Source organism: Mirounga angustirostris, unplaced genomic scaffold (assembly GCF_029215605.1).
Source record: "Mirounga angustirostris isolate CCGP_5_RB_7025 unplaced genomic scaffold, mMirAng1.0.hap1 SCAF_6, whole genome shotgun sequence".
Taxonomy (NCBI): Eukaryota; Metazoa; Chordata; class Mammalia; order Carnivora; family Phocidae; genus Mirounga; species Mirounga angustirostris.
Window position 1 is genome coordinate 148,151,152 of NW_026991714.1, and position 18,030 is coordinate 148,169,181.

The 18,030-nt window shown below is 41.6% G+C and overlaps 1 pseudogene; it reads right to left on the reverse strand.

Moving 5' to 3' along the window:
* Nucleotides 1-10,632: 10,632 nt before the first annotated feature.
* Nucleotides 10,633-10,732, reverse strand: LOC123847233 (U6 spliceosomal RNA; annotated as a pseudogene).
* Between the last annotated feature and the right edge of the window lie 7,298 nt (nucleotides 10,733-18,030).

Consider the following 18,030-nt stretch of genomic DNA (forward strand, 5'->3'; position numbering starts at 1 on the left):
AAACTCGGGGGGAGCACTGAACAAATGGAAACTTTGTTTTAGTGAAGAAAGCCCACCCGCTGCGTGGAACACTGGAGGCAACTGTTGTGCAGTAAAGGAACACTGGATTTGAGAGTCCGGAAATTTGGGTTGGGTATTTCCATCAAGACTGAGAGAAAATTAGTGAACTTCTTTGAGCCTCATTTTCTTCCTCTGAAAAATGGGATTATGATACCTATCTCATAGGGTTGTGGTGAAAGATAAAAAAATTTTAAAAGATTTATTTATTAGAGAGAGAGCATGAGAGCATGGGGGGAGGGGCAAAGGGAGAGGGAGAGAGAAACTTAAGCAGACTCCATGCTGAGCGGGGAGACCGACATGGGGCTCAGTGCGGGCTGGATCTCACCACCCCAAGATCACAACCCTGAGATCATGACCTGAGCCGAAACCAAGAGTCAGGCGCTTAACCCACTGTACCACCCAGGGGCCCCTGGCTCAGTCGGTAAAGCATGTGATTCTTGAACTTGGGGTCATGGATTCAAGCCTCAAGTTGGGTGTAGAAGTTCCTTTTTTTTTTTTTTTTTAAAGATTTTGCTTATTTATTTGACAGAGAGATACACAGCGAGAGAGGGAAAACAAGCAGGGAGAGTGGGAGAGGGAGAAGCAGGCTTCCCGCTGAGCAGGGAGCCCGATGCGGGGCTCGATCCCAGGATCCTGGGATCGTGACCTGAGCCGAAGGCAGACGCTTAATGACTGAGCCACTCAGGTGCCACCTAGAAGTTCCTTTAAAAATAAATAAGATAAACGTGTACAGAACACTCGGTAAATAGTAAGACAATGTGAATGTGCAGTGAATGTTACTATCCTACTTGCGGAATGTGTTAGCCGGTAGAAAGCGGTAGTAGGACCATAACTCTTAGCTCATGAATTCAGTGCACCACGATAGGGCTAGGGTTGCTGGATAAAATACAGGATGCCTAGTTACATGTGAATTTCAGATAAACAATGAAAAATTTTTTAGTATAAGTAATGTCCCATGATAACTGAGCACAAGTTAACATTTAATTTTAACTATTTTCTATTGTTCTCTCATTTCGAATAAATTAGGTGTATCTCCCCAACTATTTTGAAAGCTCTGTGGGAATACAGATCATATCATATATTTATCTTGGATAACAGGTATGATTACCTATTATCCAGGTATGCTCCAGGAAGTTCAAACACTGTCATGCTTAAAACAGATACTAATAATGATGAGAGACAGGATTTGGTTTGGGTGTCATTAGTCCCTCTAATACCTTCAGGGCTTGACTAAACTTGCTAATATCTCCAGAGTCCTCTCATCTGGCTGCCCTGGGAACCTAGTGCTCAAGAGCTCAGATACTTGCCCATTTCCCGAAGTTAAGGAAAGAAGGTTACAGAAACCTAGATGACACTAATGGAGCTAAGCTCATTCTTATTTGCTCTCATACCATATAACTCAGGTGCTTGATTCACCCACACTTGGCTTAAAACCTTAAATTCCTCCTGTACTCTGCTTGAGTGTTGCTACATGGTTATGATTCACTAAGAGATAAACAGATCAAATAGATTCTTTAGAAGCTATTTGATTTCTTAAAAAAGAAGAAAGATAATTTGCACTTTTATTTATTTATTTAAAGATTTTATTTATTTATTTGACAGAGAGACACATAGCGAGAGCAGGAACACAAGCAGGGGGAGTGGGAGAGGGAGAAGCAGGCTTCCTGCAGAGCAGGGAGCCCGATGTGGGGCTCGATCCCAGGACCCCGGGATCATGACCCGAGCCGAAGGCAGACGCTTAACGACTGAGCCACCCAGGCGCCCCTAATTTGCACTTTTAAACATGGACTCTAACTCAGGTTTTGCTGGGTTTTAGGCTTACCAGATTTTGAAAGAAGACAGCATTTCTAAAACACTGGTCTCTGTCATTCTTTCTTACTTGGCTCTTTCTTGCTAAACTTTTCAATGAGGTTTTGGATCTGCCACAAAAATCCTTGAGTTAAAAGAACATATTAAATCAGTGCTCAGTTAGAAGGGAGAAAAACCAAAGAATGTAAGAGTCACTCTACCCATCGGCAAGATGGTAATCTCGATGCACTATGCGTAATGCCTGGTGTATTTTTTTTTTTTTTTTTTTGAGGGAAGATACAGAACTTTCTCAGAACTCTTTGATGAAATATACACTTGAATCACACAAAAAAAGAAAATGTGACAAGGAAATACTTTGCATACTGAGCTGTGACCATGGTTATGTAGGAGTATACACCACTTCCAATTAAACAAAGAAATAGGCAGTAGAAAACACTTTTTTTTAAACCATGAAGTCTCTTTGAAAGAAAAGTAGAATTTGCACTCTACCTTATTCATTAAAGTTAGAACCTGCCATCCCTTTAATGAGCAGCCTGAGGGTGGAGAAAGTGTCTTGAATAGCTATATTCCAGGGAGTACTTGGCATCATCACTGAAACATAATGTGGGACTGCAATTGTGTGGGGTTTTTTCCCCAGTGAATAGGAAGTGATCAAAGATAACACTGCCTGAGAAAGAATTAAAATAGTGTAACATTGCATCAAGTTATAGCCAGTGCCAATCATTATATGGATGAATGAACAAGATCCTTTAAATAATGGTATAGACGTGCTGTGGCATTCAAAATATAATGACCAACTTCAGTGGGGTTCAACTAAAAATGCAAAAGCATGTGCCCACTCATCTGGCCAGAACAGTGAAGTATAAGCACGTCTCCTTAAATAGATCTGTAAGCCACATCCTTCATTTACATCATCTATAAAACACTGGACTATAGGAAGTAAATTAATTCCAAAAGCCTGCCTTAGGAATTTTATCTTAGCATGGGAAATGCTATCTACTAGGATACTAGAAAAATTAGAGGCACGATAAAAAATATAAAGTAAAAAGGACTTCTTTAATTACAATGTGATCACCTTTCCCTCTGTGAAAGGACAGGAAAGGAAAGGCACAATACAGGAATTGAAGTCATCATTGTGTAGATGGAGAGTTCCTGGCATATAATGCTAGACAGAGCTATTTACTGGAAAAAGTGTTGGTTTATTTACATGCTAAACAGCACCACCTTCTAGCTTCGGGCCAACTGACAAATAATAGCACAGCAAGGGAGAGAAAGAAAAGGCAATCTTCCTTATTCCAGAGAGAATCAGAACAAGACAGACAGGGGTTGTCACAAATCCAAACATCTTGACCCCATCATCATAAAATGGAGTGCCCAGCCTCTCCAAATATCTCCAAAGAGATAATCTTTGGGTTTTTTTTGATAACAAGAATCATAGCAAGGAAACTTGACTCTGCATCCAGAAGAAGGGATAGGGAGAGGGGAAAAATAATCAATATTTGCCTTAAACTAGGAAATCTCCATAGCCTAACTCCTTCAAAAGATGGGAAAAATAAAATTTAGTCTTTGCCAAATGCGCCCTTGTGCACTGGATAAAAACAAAGGTGAAAAAATATCTGATCTGATGAACAAAGACTGGCTGATGGAGTGAATCATTTTAATACAGTAAACAGGAGATCTGAGTAAAAGGATCAAAGGAAGCCAGAGAGTGTAATGCACCCACAATTGCAAGTGCTCCCCAGGGAGTGACAAGAATAAAATTGGAAGATTTTGCTCAAGAGAGATACTGCCACTGATTCTAATCTAGTTGTCTATGCTAATCAAGGCACAGCCTTTGAGCTTTCTCTAGAAGTTTTCACTTCTTTGATTTCGAAAATAATGCTTGCCCTTGCAGTTGGTATATATAAATTCTGACAGATACTAAGAGGGGAAAGGAGGGTACTGAGTGGGGAAACAAATAAAATATATGCGATATTGTTCTAATCATGCCCACCCCTTGCTATGCAAGCTTTGGCAAATCATTTTATCCCCGGGCAACCATTCCTAGATTTTATGTGTTTACCCTATCCCAAATATTTGTATTTTACAATAAAACATGCCACCTTCCCCTCTCCCCACCCCCCCTTTAAACAAATAAGACTGGGTCGAATGAAAATTCACGTAAGAAACGGTATTGACAGGATACCCATATTTTTCTTTCCTCATTTGACATTTAGCTTACTGAGTGGGATGAAGTATATCAGGAAGTTATCTGTGCACCATCTACATATACTACTTTAAACTTTATCAACAAGACTACCGTTGGTCAGAGTTGAAAAATAAATGTCTGCAGGACTCGTTTGATTTTTAGTTTAAGTGGCCCAAGGAAATGATGACAAGCTCACAGCGAAGCAACGCTTGGGAAGCCGGTGATGCAAATGGTGGGAAAAGAGGGGGGGCATTAGCAGCCTAGAAACTGGCCACATTTCCTTCACAGAACCAAGTGTGAACGTGTGTTCACTGAGGCCTTCACAGGTGGTGAGCACTCACCAAGGCCTGGGACTAGGCCTGGATGCTGGGCCACTGCCCAACGGTCATTACCCAGCAGCCAGAGGCCACCCGCCATTGCCGGGCCGGCTTTGCCCTCTGGCCCCTACCCGGCAGGATTTGCCCGGCAGCCACCGACCCTTTCCGTTACCTGGCACCATTATCAGGAGGTCGTTTCCCCCGCCGTTATCTGGCAGCCATTGTGTGTGGGTCCTCAGCGACCCACTACACAGCTGCAGCCACTGGTGTCCACGTCGCACCCCCACGGGAGAAGCCGGCTGCGGAGTTTCTCTCCATGGCCCAGAACTGCTCGGTAGCTGGAGGGCCCGGCCAGGCGCCACGGGACTTCCGGCCATGCGCCACGGGACTTCCGGCCATGCGCCACGGGACTTCCGGCCATGCGCCACGGGACTTCCGGCCCCCGCTGTTTGGCTAGTCACCCAGGGACTTCCGGGACGGGCTCCTAGTGGTGCGCAGAGGCTGAAGCTGAGTAAAGCCTGCCCCCCTGGATTCTTGTCTAAGATGCTGCAGGACATTCCGGAATCCTTCTGAAATTCTGCAGAGTTTCAAAGACTGTTGTATTTAGGACAGCGCCTCTCGCTCTGGGTTGGAAGACTTCTTTAAGACGCTGATTTGTGTAAGCTAAATTGCCTGAGTGAGGGGGTTAACCAGAAGTTTCTGCTTCGCGCAGATAGCTGTGTCCTGAGCCTGCCAAGCCCCGTCATCTGCGCTTGGCCCACCCCTGGCCCCAGCGGCGCTCCGTCTCCCCTATCGCGAGATGCAAGAGGAACCATGTCTCGGCTGTGCTCCCTGGTGGGGAAGACTCGGGCTTCAGCGGCCGTGGGGCTCGCGCTGTACCCCAGGCGCGGGCTTTACCACTGTGGTGTCAGAGGGTCTGCCTGGGGAGCCTGGAGTGGAGGAGGGCCCGGAGCAGCGGGAGACGTCCCCCCACAGCAGCTGCAGAGGACGGGGAGGAACGTGGGGGGTAGCACCGTGGCGGGTCGCGTTAGAGAAATCTGCTCTGGGCCTGGCGCTGTGGCTGTTTTCTCCCCGGCTGTGTGGCCTGGGAAGCGTGGAAGGCTGAAGCTGCTGTGGCACCTCGGAACTTGAACGTTTGGCAGGCGCTGGCAGAGAGACTGCGGGCTTTGGGAGTCATTTCCTAAACAGGCTCCTGGTGTGGAAGGGTTTGTGGCGAGCGGGTGACTGAGGTTTCAGCGTCCGGGCCACTCCAAGGAACCCCACATTTCCAACCCCTATGAATGAGGTCCCCAGACAGTCTGCAGGGGTAGAAAGACTTCCGTGAAGAAAGCAACAGATACTGGATTTGCTCCTGTTAATGAAGTTTCGTACTTCGTGCCAGACCTCAATACAAATCATAGCCTGGAACTATGTCCTAGAATGACATAAAAAGAGAAAAGGTTTGGGGCCAAATATGGCAGCTCCATTCTTGGAAACAAAATTTCATCTTGGAAGCTTGAAGTTCCAGGTTTTAAACGTTAAAGTTACAAGCTTATCACAATATTTCCAGCACTAACTGGTAATGCAAGTAAAGTGATGACTTTACTATTTCATCCCTGAAAGAAAATACTTGGCATCATTTATACGCCTTGGTTCGTAAGGTCAGTTTTTTGTGTTTTGTTTTTTACCTTTTTGGAAGGCATTTAACAATAGCAAAAAAGATTATTTTAGAGTGAGGGAGAGCCTGCGAGGGGAAGGGTCAGAGAAACAGGGATAGGGAGAGAATCTCAAGCCGCCTCCCCGCTGAGCACGGAGCCGGATTTGGGGGCGGTCTCCATCTCGCCACCCTGAGATGCCTCTCCCTAGAAGGCATTTTGGATAAAAAAAAAAAAATGAGAACTTCATAAGCTCCAACCCTCAAGAAGGCTAGTCTGCGGGCTGCAACTATAAAACTGCAGGCCTGACGATGTTATTTCGGGGATGTGTACATCACATCCTTAACCCTATGTTCCCTAAAGGTGGTGATCTTCAAGTAGGAGTGACAAAAAGGGGAGGGGCACTGTTGGAATTTTTAGGGTAAACTCCGGAGTGGTGTGGTGAAGAAAGACTCTTCTACAGACTATTTTCATAATACAAATGAAAGAAGTTAAAGCTTGACAAAATCTTTGGCTGGTGGGCGGTATGCAAGGTTTAAAGAGGGGAAGTTAATTAAAGTAAGCTAATTTAAATAAAAAAGATTGGGAAACTTTCTTAATATTAAGCTGGTCTAGAGAATTTATCTACTGGGGTCCCTGGGTGGCTCAGTCAGTTAAGCCGCCAGCTCTTGCAGCTCAGGTCATGATCTCCTGGTTGTGGGATAGAGCACACATACCCCACCCCCACACCTGGGGCTGGGCCAGGAGTCTTGCTTGTCTCCTCTCTCTGCCCCACCCCCTGCTGGTGCTCGCTCGCTCTCTCTCTCTCTCTCTCTCTCTAAAACAAATAAATAAATCTTTGAAAAAATAAAAAAAAGAATTTATCTACTAGGAAGGAACTTAGGTAGAGAAAATAGTCACATGAAAGCATAAAATACGTATAAACTGATGGAAACTTCCTAGCTGAATGATTGCTGAATTAAAAGTTAATCATCATTGCATTAGGAGACTTCAACTTTAGGCAATGAATGATAGACTGTAGATTTCCAAAACTGAAGAAGTAAGATCATGAAATTCACCTTTCATTTCTATTTTAGACCCAAGTAAAACTTAGATTTAAATTCAAAAGCAGACAAGTATTCAGATCCTTAATACTGTGATTTTATTTGGAATAATTGCCTTTTATTTTCAATGCCTGTTGTGTCTTTACCTCATGTCACAATTTAATCCCTCTTTAAACTTAATTTAATGCCCAATTTAATCTCAATATGATAGCTAATAATTAAGATAACTCATGTTGTGTAGCATACTGTTCGGTTGTGTTGGTCATGTATATGTGTTGTGTACAATACTGTGTTGTACCAGGCAATTTAATGAACAGTAGCACTTGATGTATTTATTAAGGAAGAACAAAAAACCAAGCTACCATCTTTTGAGAGTTAAAACATAGGTTTTCATGGTGATGGGATGAATAGCAAAAGATTTTACATGCTACAGAGGCCCACTTTTAGTATTTGTACATTACATGTACAAGTGTACAACCTACAGGTGATGTGTATTTTATACGTACGGATCTGGACAGTATATGTACAAATCTGAAATAATCATTTTGTAAGTATAGTATTATGTGGATTAATAATTTGTATTAGTGGTCTTCATCCTTTTCCCCCTTTTTCTCGTGGAATCTTTCAAAGGAATTCTTGGAAGCCCAATTTGCAAAACAGACACAGGTAGCTCTGCTCTGATCAAAGTGTTTGTGGGGGCTGGAGATGGGGTGGAGGGCCTAAAGGTAGCCCTTTAGGTTCACTCTCAATGGCCCCTACGCCCTTTCATGTAACCTCTAGAATTTCTGGAGCATAGTTTGGAAATTGTTGTCCTATATAATGCCCTACATTTGTGGTGGGCTTTTATATGTGTGAAGATACTTCATTCCCACAACATTCAATGTTTTTTCATTTTACAGATAAGAAAACAGGGGCTCAGGTCAATTCATTTTCCCACTGTCACATAATTATTGAGTGATAAGATTTAGGACTTGAACTCAAATCTTCTGCTCTGCCCTTAATTCAAACTGTCTATAACAATAGAAAACATGCTCAGGATGTTTTCTAACATCCAAGTAGGATGAGGTAGAATTTATGTAAAGCGTGAGTGTTTCTTAATGTAGTCCCTCTACAGCAGAAGTGAGTGATGATAGTCATGTGGATCACAGTCCTGTGGCTCACCCAGGTCACCGACTACAGAAGGCTGGGAGATGTCTGTAATCTTTACCTATAAACCTGGCCCTTTCTTCCCCACTTGAGAAAGCATATTGGAGTACAGGGTACAGGGTGATGATATTATCGGAGTCCATTTTTATTTATGAACAAGATGAACAGTTCACCCCTTGCCTTTGGCAACCGCCAGTCTGTTCTCTGTATCCATGGGTTCAGGTTTGTTTTGTTTTAAATTCCATATATAAGCGAGATCATACAGTATTTGTCTTTCTTATTTGTCTTATTTGTCTTTGACTTATTTCACTTAGCATAATGCCCTCAAGGTCCATCCACGCTGCTGCAAATGGCAGGATTTCCTTCTTTTTTTATGACGGAGTAGTATTCCATTGTATATTTACATATTTTCTTTATCCATTCACCCAACAATAGACACTTAGGTTGCTTCCATGTTTTAGCTATTGTAAATAACACTGCAATGAACATGGGGGTGCATATATCTTTTTTCAGTTAGTATTTTCATTTCCTTTAGGTAAATAACCAGAAGTGGAATTGCTGCATTGTATGATAGATCTATTTTTTTAAACTTTTTGAGGAAACTCCTCACTGTTTTCCATAATGGTTGCACCAATTTACATTCCCATCAACAGTGCTTGAGAGTTCTCTTTTCTCCACATATTCAACAACACTTATTTCCTTCTTTTTGATAATAGTCATCCTAACAGATGGGAGGTGACATCTCATTGTGGTTTAGATTTACATTTTCCTGATAGTTGTGGCTCCTTTTTACTCTACTTTGGGATGCTTTTAGGTCCTCAGAAGGAAAGAAATGTAGAACTCAGAAAGCTCATCAGTGAATATCTAACCAGTATTGAACGTACTTGCCACATGCAAGATTTAAGTGCTGCATCACAGATGGGTGTTGAATGTTATTATTCTGATTGTTACACTAAACACTGCCCATCTTATGCCCAGGCAGTTTATTTTTTTTCCCCTAATTTTCCATTTTTCATTGGTCCCTACTGAGTCCCTTCTCCCACTAAGGTAACTTTTGATTTCAATATTATAGTCAAGATGCTGATCACTCATTGCACTTCTTTAGATCTACTGTCTCTCAACTAGAAGATGAAAAACAATTATTCCCACTGATAATTAAAGTACTGAAGTTTGTGAACTGTTTATCTTGTTCATAAATAAAAACTGCCTCGGATAAAAACAGGTTAAGACTTCTCAGACCCCTTGATATGTTCATGCACATTGTAAAGCTGAGAGCACAAGAAAATCAGAAGCATTTTTACAAACAGCTAAATAAAGAACTTTTTCCCTACCCTTTCATACCTCAGCAAAGCACTGGAGTTCTGGGAAATGCCGATGTACAGCAATGTCCTTAAGCAAGTCAGAAAATTGGCAGATACTTCCTAATTAAGAAGAAAGCTCAAAATGTCTGGAACCAAGCATAGTAATTTCACACTAGTCTTCCCCTACCCCACATCGCACGGGACTGGGGCTCTATGGAACACCCTAGTCCTTTGGGTGAGGCTGTTCTAGCCCAGCTGTTTTCACTTACCCAGGATGACCTACAAATACCCACCTTCCTTTCTTTTTTTAACTGACTTTCTCCACTTGGAAGGTCTTGCACTAAGCACCTGTTAGACACAGAGTCCAGAGCTGATGGCCGGGGGGGAAGAAGGAACTGAAGGATCCTGCCCTCCACAAGCCTCCAGATCAGCATGTAAACTCTGACCTGAAGCCCTGCCAATGTTTCCCTGCACTGACTCTTCTGAACCTGTGGATGTTATGTTTACACCACTCTTATAACCCCCACCATATTTTACTTTGTATAATAGTTATTTTAAATTTAATATATATTAACAGATATCAATATCTATTGAGTTTTCTTATTAATTAGGAGGTATCTGTCAATTACTGACTTGCTTAAGAACATTGATGTGCATCTGCATTCTCTAGAAGTCCAGTATTTTGTAAGTCATGAGGAGGTAGGGGAAAAGTTCTTTATCTAACTGTTTGTAAAATGCTTCTGGTTCCCTTGTACATGTACAAGGACATGTGTACATGTACATGAACATATACAATGTACATGAACATGTCAAGGGGTCTGAGAAGTCTTGTCTTGAAGACACCTGTATACCTTTTTAAAACTTCAATGGATATTAAATATTAAATATTAAATATTGCCAGGCACTGTGCTAAATGCTATTCAGGGCAAGGAAGGGAGTCTTGCCTTCAGAGCAATTAGCATTCAAGGTAAAAAGTAATATTAGAAAAGTTAGAAAAGTAGTTATTGATTTATTTTTTGACAAACTGATGGATAATTGACAAAAGTTTATATATTTAAATATGTATACATTTTGAAATAACCACACAATCAAGTTAATTAACATCCATCACATCACATAGTTGCCTTTTATTTTTTTAATATAGAACACTTGACAAATTTGCATGTCATCCTAGTGCAGGAACCATGCTAAATAATCTCTGTATCATTCCAGATCTGTGCTCCTGAAGAGACACTAGTCATTGAGTGTTAGCACAAGTCTTAAATCCCCTGACTTCATGAAGAAATGTAAAAATTTTCCCTTAGTTGTAGACATTTAAGTACACACCCTCCAATGCTGTGTTTTCCTTTGCCTTGCCCTCCCAGCCCCCAGTCCCATAGAGGAAATGAAAGACTCCGAATTTAGCTTCAAAGTCATATTTCTTTGTACATAGAAGTGTGACCATGTCTAAGGTGCCCTGAACCTATTTTTAAACTAAATGACTGGAAGAAGAGGTAGGAAATTTAATATTAGTGTTCTTTTTTTTCTTTAAAATCTTCTGGGGCTACCCTTTATTTTTTAATTATTTTCTTCTTCCATATTTGTTTTTCCACTTACAACTAATAACAAAATGAAACAGAAGTGGAACTATTAAAGAGAAAATAATTAACAATTAGGTATTTAGAATACTTAGGATTTTGCTTTATACAAATATTGTTAAAGCTATTACTCATGTTGAAGTTTTAGCATTCATTAATGTACGTATTTTGTGCAAAATCAGCAAATTCCACATTCCCGGTTTGGCTGTTATACACACAAATTAATGAATGTACTTTAATGAATTTGATTAATATGCAGCAGTTTAAGATCCATTTTGTATTATTAGCCCATGAAATGTTCCTCATTGAATGCTGCTGAATCAGAATGCTGTATTTGCCTGGGAAAGCTCTCTCTCTCACACACACAGAGACGCTCTTCACAAATAATGTAAAGCTAAGATTTTCGTAATTATCATAATTCACTCATTAAGATATTAGCAAACTGTCACAACCACAAAAGATTCTCTATGCATGGAATTTTCCATCTTTTGCCTGCACCCAAGATATACATGCAGTTACAGTGCCCGAGAATGTTAAATGGAAACCCTACTTCTGCATTTTATTAGCAAATTTTGCAAACTACAAACAGCTTGAGTGCTGTATAAATTTATAGTTGTACTTGCACATTTGTGATGGTGGTTTTCGGCATGAAAGTTTTATCTAAGAGCTTTTACTTGGAACTGCACAGAGCAATTCCAAAACCTCAAAACTAAAGGAAAATAAAATTGAAGTGCCTTTACAATTGTGTGATTTATACATTAAAGTATTTATTTTAAAACAAGATTAAAAATACTGCACTCCTAGAAACATTCTCTCCTGGTAGAAGCCACTCAGATGGAAAATTTCATCTATTTCAAACTGATTTTTTGCCTGAATGACTCTCACATGTTTTCCTAAAACCTAGTCATGTCAAACGATTTATTCTACCTTAATAATACTGTGCAAGCAGCCAGGAAGATTCAAGTGTTGAAGTGGTAGAAGGCAGTTGGCCAATTAGGTGCTCAGCTATATTTTGATTTTCTATGCTTAGACATACTTATTCTTTTCTTACCTTCTGATCCCCTACTCAGTACTTCTAGATGAGAATTTCTGCATATTTCTGTCCTCAGAATACTTAGCCAAATTTGAGATATAGAATGCATTTTGAATCAAAATCCCAAATAAGAATAAGGCAGTGAAACCCATTTTCCCACTTTAAGAGGTAATAGAAGGAGCTCAGTATGGCATACAAAGGGCACATGTACTTCAATGTCTTTCCCAAGGCACCCCTTCGCCCCCTTCGTAGTACAGTACGATCTGTGCTATCACAACGCCCCTAGTGATAGGGATGCTCTGCATCTTATTAAAGATGACTGGCCTAAAGAGCTACTGGGTTGCACTATAAGAAGTCATTTTTTTTTTTAAGATTTAATTTATTTATTTGACAGAGGGAGAGAGACAGCGAGAGAGGGAACACAAGCAGGGGGAGTGGGAGAGGGAGAAGCAGGCTTCCCGCTGAGCAGGGAGCCCGACGCGGGGCTCGATCCCAGAACCCTGAGATCATGACCCGAGCTGAAAGCAGATGCTCAATGACTAAGCCACCCAGGTGCCCCAAGAAGTCATTTTTCAATGAAATAATTGACACTTTTTCTTCAGAATTTTCTCTTACTTAAAAAATTATTTTTTGCTTCAACTATTATTGTCATTGACTCACCATCCTCTGGCAAAGTATATTATTTTTGAAAAATTGATTTTAAAGAAAATAGCCTGCAAAATTTTCTTAACAGAAACAATTGCTAGGGGCGCCTGGGTGGCTCACTCATTAAGCGTCTGCCTCGGGTTGTGATCCCGGGGTCCTGGGATTGGGCCCCGCATCGGGCTCCCTGCTCCGCGGGAGGCCTGCTTCTCCCTCTCCCACTCCCCCTACTTGTGTTCCCTCTCTCGCTGTGTCTCTGTCATATAAAATAAAATCTTAAAAAAAAAAAAAAGAAACAATTGTTAGGCCAGAAAGTTAATGGGACTTTCTTGTCTGGATGAGTTCATACCATGATCTTGAGATAAAAAGATATAGGATGTGGTAAAAGTCTTAATTTATGATCTCAAGAAGTATGTGAGAAAGCTACAAAAGTAAATCCAGACTGTTACATTGTGTGGAAAAGGAGAATTAAAGTTGCAGGTAGAATTAAGGTTGTTAATCAGCTGACTTTAAAACAGAGAGATTATCCTGGATTATCCAGGTGGGCCTGATGTAATAACAAGGGTCCTTAAATGTGGAAGGGAGAGGTAGAAGAAGAGTTTGGAGTGTTGCAGTGTGAGAAATACTCATCTCACTGTTGCTGGCTTTAAAGATGGAGAGGAGCCATGAACCAACGAATACAGGCAGCCTCTAGAAGCTGGAAGGGGCAAGGTAGTCAGTCGATTCTCCCAGAAAGGAATCAGCCCTGTTAGCACCTAGATTTTAGCCCACTGAGAGCCAGTTCAGACTTCTGAACTATAAATTTTTTTTTTAAGGATTTTATTTATTTATTTGACAGAGAGAGACACAGCGAGAGAAGGAACACAAGCAGGGGGAGTGGGAGAGGGAGAAGCAGGCTTCCGGCTGAGCAGGGAGCCCGATGTGGGGCTCGATCCCAGGACCCTGGGATCATGACCTGAGCCGAAGGCAGGCGCTTAACAACTGAGCCACCAAGGCACCCCCTGAACTATAAACTTGAACTATAAGTTGGTGTTTTAAGCCACTGAGTTTGGGGTAATTTGTTAAAGCAGCAATAAGAAACTAATACAGCTGATAGTTAAGATTGCTGGCTGCTTTTTTCACTGCTACTTTTTTCTCCTGAGCTTTGACATTTTAGCTTGTGGGTTCATCCTGAGTGGGGTTTTCCCCTGCTCTTTATACTGTCCTCACTTTGTCAACCTGTTTATGGACACAAGGAAGCTCCCTGGGACCCCAGGTTGTAACCTGGTAATTCCATGTCCAGTCTCACAGTGATATTGGTGCTGTCCCGGGGCTAGCCAAGGGGACTAGTGGGCAGCTTGGTCCAAGTGCTGCCACAGTCAGGGAACAGCAACTGGAACTCTTTCTGGCTTGTTTCACTTGTTAGAAAGCATGATTAGCCCTTGATTGTATGTAGGAAGTAAAGCAGTGGTCCCCAGCTGGCACAGGAAGCTCCTGTCCAGGCTATCCCACAAGAATCAGATCTTTACTTCCATGTCTGCTTTAGAGTTAAAGCTTTGTAGGCCTCTGGCTCATGACACACTTTCTGCTTTGTAGTTCTGTTTCTGGTCCATCAGGATGTTTTTCTTAGCATAGCCATACTTTTCAATTTATAATACATATTTAATATATAATGTAATTTGTAAAATACATATGAAATGCTGACTGCATATTTTGTTATTGCTGTGTTTGGAGCAGAGGGGAGAAATTCCAAGCACTACCTCAACCATAAGACTGCAATATGTAGGTTGTATGATTTTTTTTTTTTTTTTTTAAGATTTATCTTTTCATTTTAGAGAGAGAGAGACAGCGAATGAGCCAGGGGTGGGTGGCGAGGAGCAGAGGGAGAGAAAGAATCTCAAGCAGACACCCTGCTGAGCGGAGAGCCTGATGCAGGGCTCTATCCCACGACCCTAAGATCATGACCTGAGCCAAAATCAAGAGCTGGACACCCAACCGACTGAGCCACCCAGGCACCCTGGATGTAGGATTAACATTTCACAGAACACCGTGTCCCAGGTTTTTACCATGTTTTAGTTGAAGAGAAAATATAGTAAGTGGTTAGATATTTTTATTTCTATCAGTGATTTGCTTTCTGCATTCCCAGGGATGTCACTTTCTTCAACAAATAATACCCTTTTGGCAAAGGCTTAGCTGGTTGAAAATTATAAGAGAAAGTTTCATTGTATTGCACTTTAAAGTGGTTGTTCCAGAAATTCATCTTAAAACTTGCTATTTCAGGAAGCTGGCTCAGCTCCTCCACTTTCTCTGGAGTCCATCAATTCCATAAATTGGCTAGGCGTTACTGGAGGATGATTGTTAGGGTCAGGAGGGGAAGGAACAGAACACCAGGTGTTACATTACAAAAGGTGGCATGAGTCCCTGGTTTAGTCATGTACTTTAAGAGTGTGGAAAAGGGCTGTTCACAGTTAACACCAGAAGTGCTCATTAAACTGATTTTCTGTTGGGAATGATTCCCCCAAAATGTCTCAGGCTATCAAATAGCTAAAATTCTATCAGGATTATGATACCCACTGAGTTACAAGTTATAAGAAATGATACTTGAAATAAAGGCTTTGCAGGCAAATTAAAATAGTAATAATTTCAGTTAATGTAATGATATCTTTTTTTTAAATCCCTTAATATCATTCAGCCAAAATTACATATTTGGGAAAAAATGAGCTACTAAAGAAGATTTCCTAATTGTATGTAATATGCTTGAAGGCAAATTGCGGATGTAATTCAGATGCCTGGACACAGAGGAAGATGGCTCTGATGATGATATTATGCAATAGAACTACATTTTAGTCACAAACAGTCATAATGTAAAATTATTTCCCGGAGAAAGGAAGCTAGGAGTGTGTTACAGCTTCCACAGTAAGCTGTGTAATCCTGGCTACACTCTGGAGATCATATTTTTACCTGTATAGGCTTCTCCGTAAGCCCTCAAACCTTGCAGATCAAATTTTGACATCTAGAATCCCAGTATTTTGCAAGTGATAGCACTAATTTTCCTGAAACTCAATTGCGAGTCTCTTGCTGTCTTTGTTTAGTTTACGACAATGTGGTATTCCCTCAACCAATTCATTTTGGCTCACCCTTGTCTCATCTGTAGGCTAACAAAGCCCCAAAGCTGTTTCTTGAGGTGAAAGGAGAATTACTTAAACCAAGCATGAATCCTTTTAACTATTTACAACTAGAAGTAGCTGGTTTAAGTAGGGTTTTGTGTGTGTGTGTTTTTTAATTTTACATTGTCGAGCTACAAGTTATTGTCAAGCGATCTATCAGTTAAACTTTTACACTTACTGTAGTTCAGTGGCCACAGTATCTTACATAGAATTTCATATTGGTGCACATGTGATCTTGACAAATGACTAAAAATCAAACTGTATTCTGATTTGTGGTCTAACTCAGGTGAGTAAATTTGAATTTTTTTTTTTAATGCTCAGGCGGGGTTCACAAACCATACTGGTAAAGGCTCATAAAAAGTAGGTCTCATGGTGGTCTCTGCCCCTCTCCACTCCCCAAATCCCATGGTTTCTTTTCTTGCCCTTGCTGGCTCAGGGGTCAGATACCATCACCTCTCACATGTTGATTTTAGTCTTCCTGAGATAAAGGCTCAAAACCCATCTGGGCCACACTGTTGTGAGCTCTGCTTTCTCACCACCTTCAGAGCTCATGATGGTGTCTTCTCCTTTAACAAGGTTGATTCCTTTTCCATCCTCCCATGTTTCCTTTATGCTGGGCTAAATGCATTCCTCCACGGGGTATGGCTGGGACAAGGGACTCATCCATTAGTCCTGGTTGGCTTTTGGGATAGCCATAGCTCCAAATAGGCTTCTTGGCTGGTGAGTCGGGGCTCAACAGTTCAGTCAGTCTCCCTACTAGGCCTGCAGTCAATTTATGCCCATCTCCCAGCTTCTCCTTACGCCAGCTTCATGATGGTTTATTAGTTGGATCTCAAAACTATCACAGGACAACTGTGGGCTTTAGCCTGTCATTTGGTCAGGGTTGTTGCTGGCTTGGGCTTAATACATCTGAGGGAAAGCCCAGAGATGGGAGAGCAAGAAGGAACAAACAATTGTTTCTCTGGCCCTGGTCAAAATTCTCTTCAGCTGATTCTAGGCACTTAGTATTCAGGATCAGCTCAGGCTCAAGTCTTTCCAGAAGACAAAGGAAGATGAAGACCCATTCTTAATTTCAAGGCAGGTTTTGTAAGAAAACCTTCACCTATTGCAATGGGGCTGGGCAAGGTGTCTTCAGAACAAAAAAGGGAGGTGCCTGGGTGGCTCAGTCAGTTGAGCAGCTGAGTGGAAGGACTCTTGATTTCGGCTCAGGTTGTGATCTCAAGGTCGTGGGACCAAGCCCCACATTGGGCTCCACCCTCAGTGCAGAGTCTGCTTATCCCTCTCCCTCTCCCTTTGCCCCTCCCCCTCTGCCCCCCCCTCCTTGTTCGAGTGCATGCACACATGTGCTCTCTCTCTCTCAAATAAATTTTTAAAAAGTTTTTTAAAAAAGCCTCCTGCTTTTTTTGTTTCCTAGAAGACCCACTGAATAATGGGACCATCCCAGCTAAGAGGAGGACATAGCTGGCACTAGCTGGTATAACCAATATCAGATACTGTGTGAAAATCAAGCTTTGGTTTTTCAGGTGGCCATATAATACTTGAGTAAGGTCCAGAATTAGGCTAAACTGAGTTGGTACAAACTACACCTGACCTTTTATCATTTCATGATACCAGAGAGCTGCCTTCCTGTGTTTACCCTCTGTGTGAAATAAAGATGGTGGGTATAATCCTTTCTCCCTTCACGAGAGAAAGAGTCTATGTAGACATTTATTTACTCAGTTTAACTTTTTGTTTATTGAGCCACAGGTCTATAGCCGTCCATCTGCAATGGGGAAGGAAAGGGAGAGACATTCATGTCATGGCAGGACCTTTGGACTAGGACTGTGAATATCTAGGATTTGATTTGTCACTCATGAGCCAGTACTCCTTAGTTCTCAGTTGATTCCTCTGCAAAGAGGGTTGACGGTAAAAAAGCTATGAGGGTTTCCCAGTTTTGTTAAGATGGGCACATCAGAAAAGGAATGTGAAAGCTCTCAGAAAAGAAGTCTACTGACATGTTTAAGAAATACCTAGTGAGCAGCAAACTATGTGCCAGACACTGCCAGTCTCTACAGATTAGAAATGAAGATGACACCCACACTGCCTCATGGAGACCAACACTTTTAGCCACTGAGAGGTAAAGTCACAGCCTCCA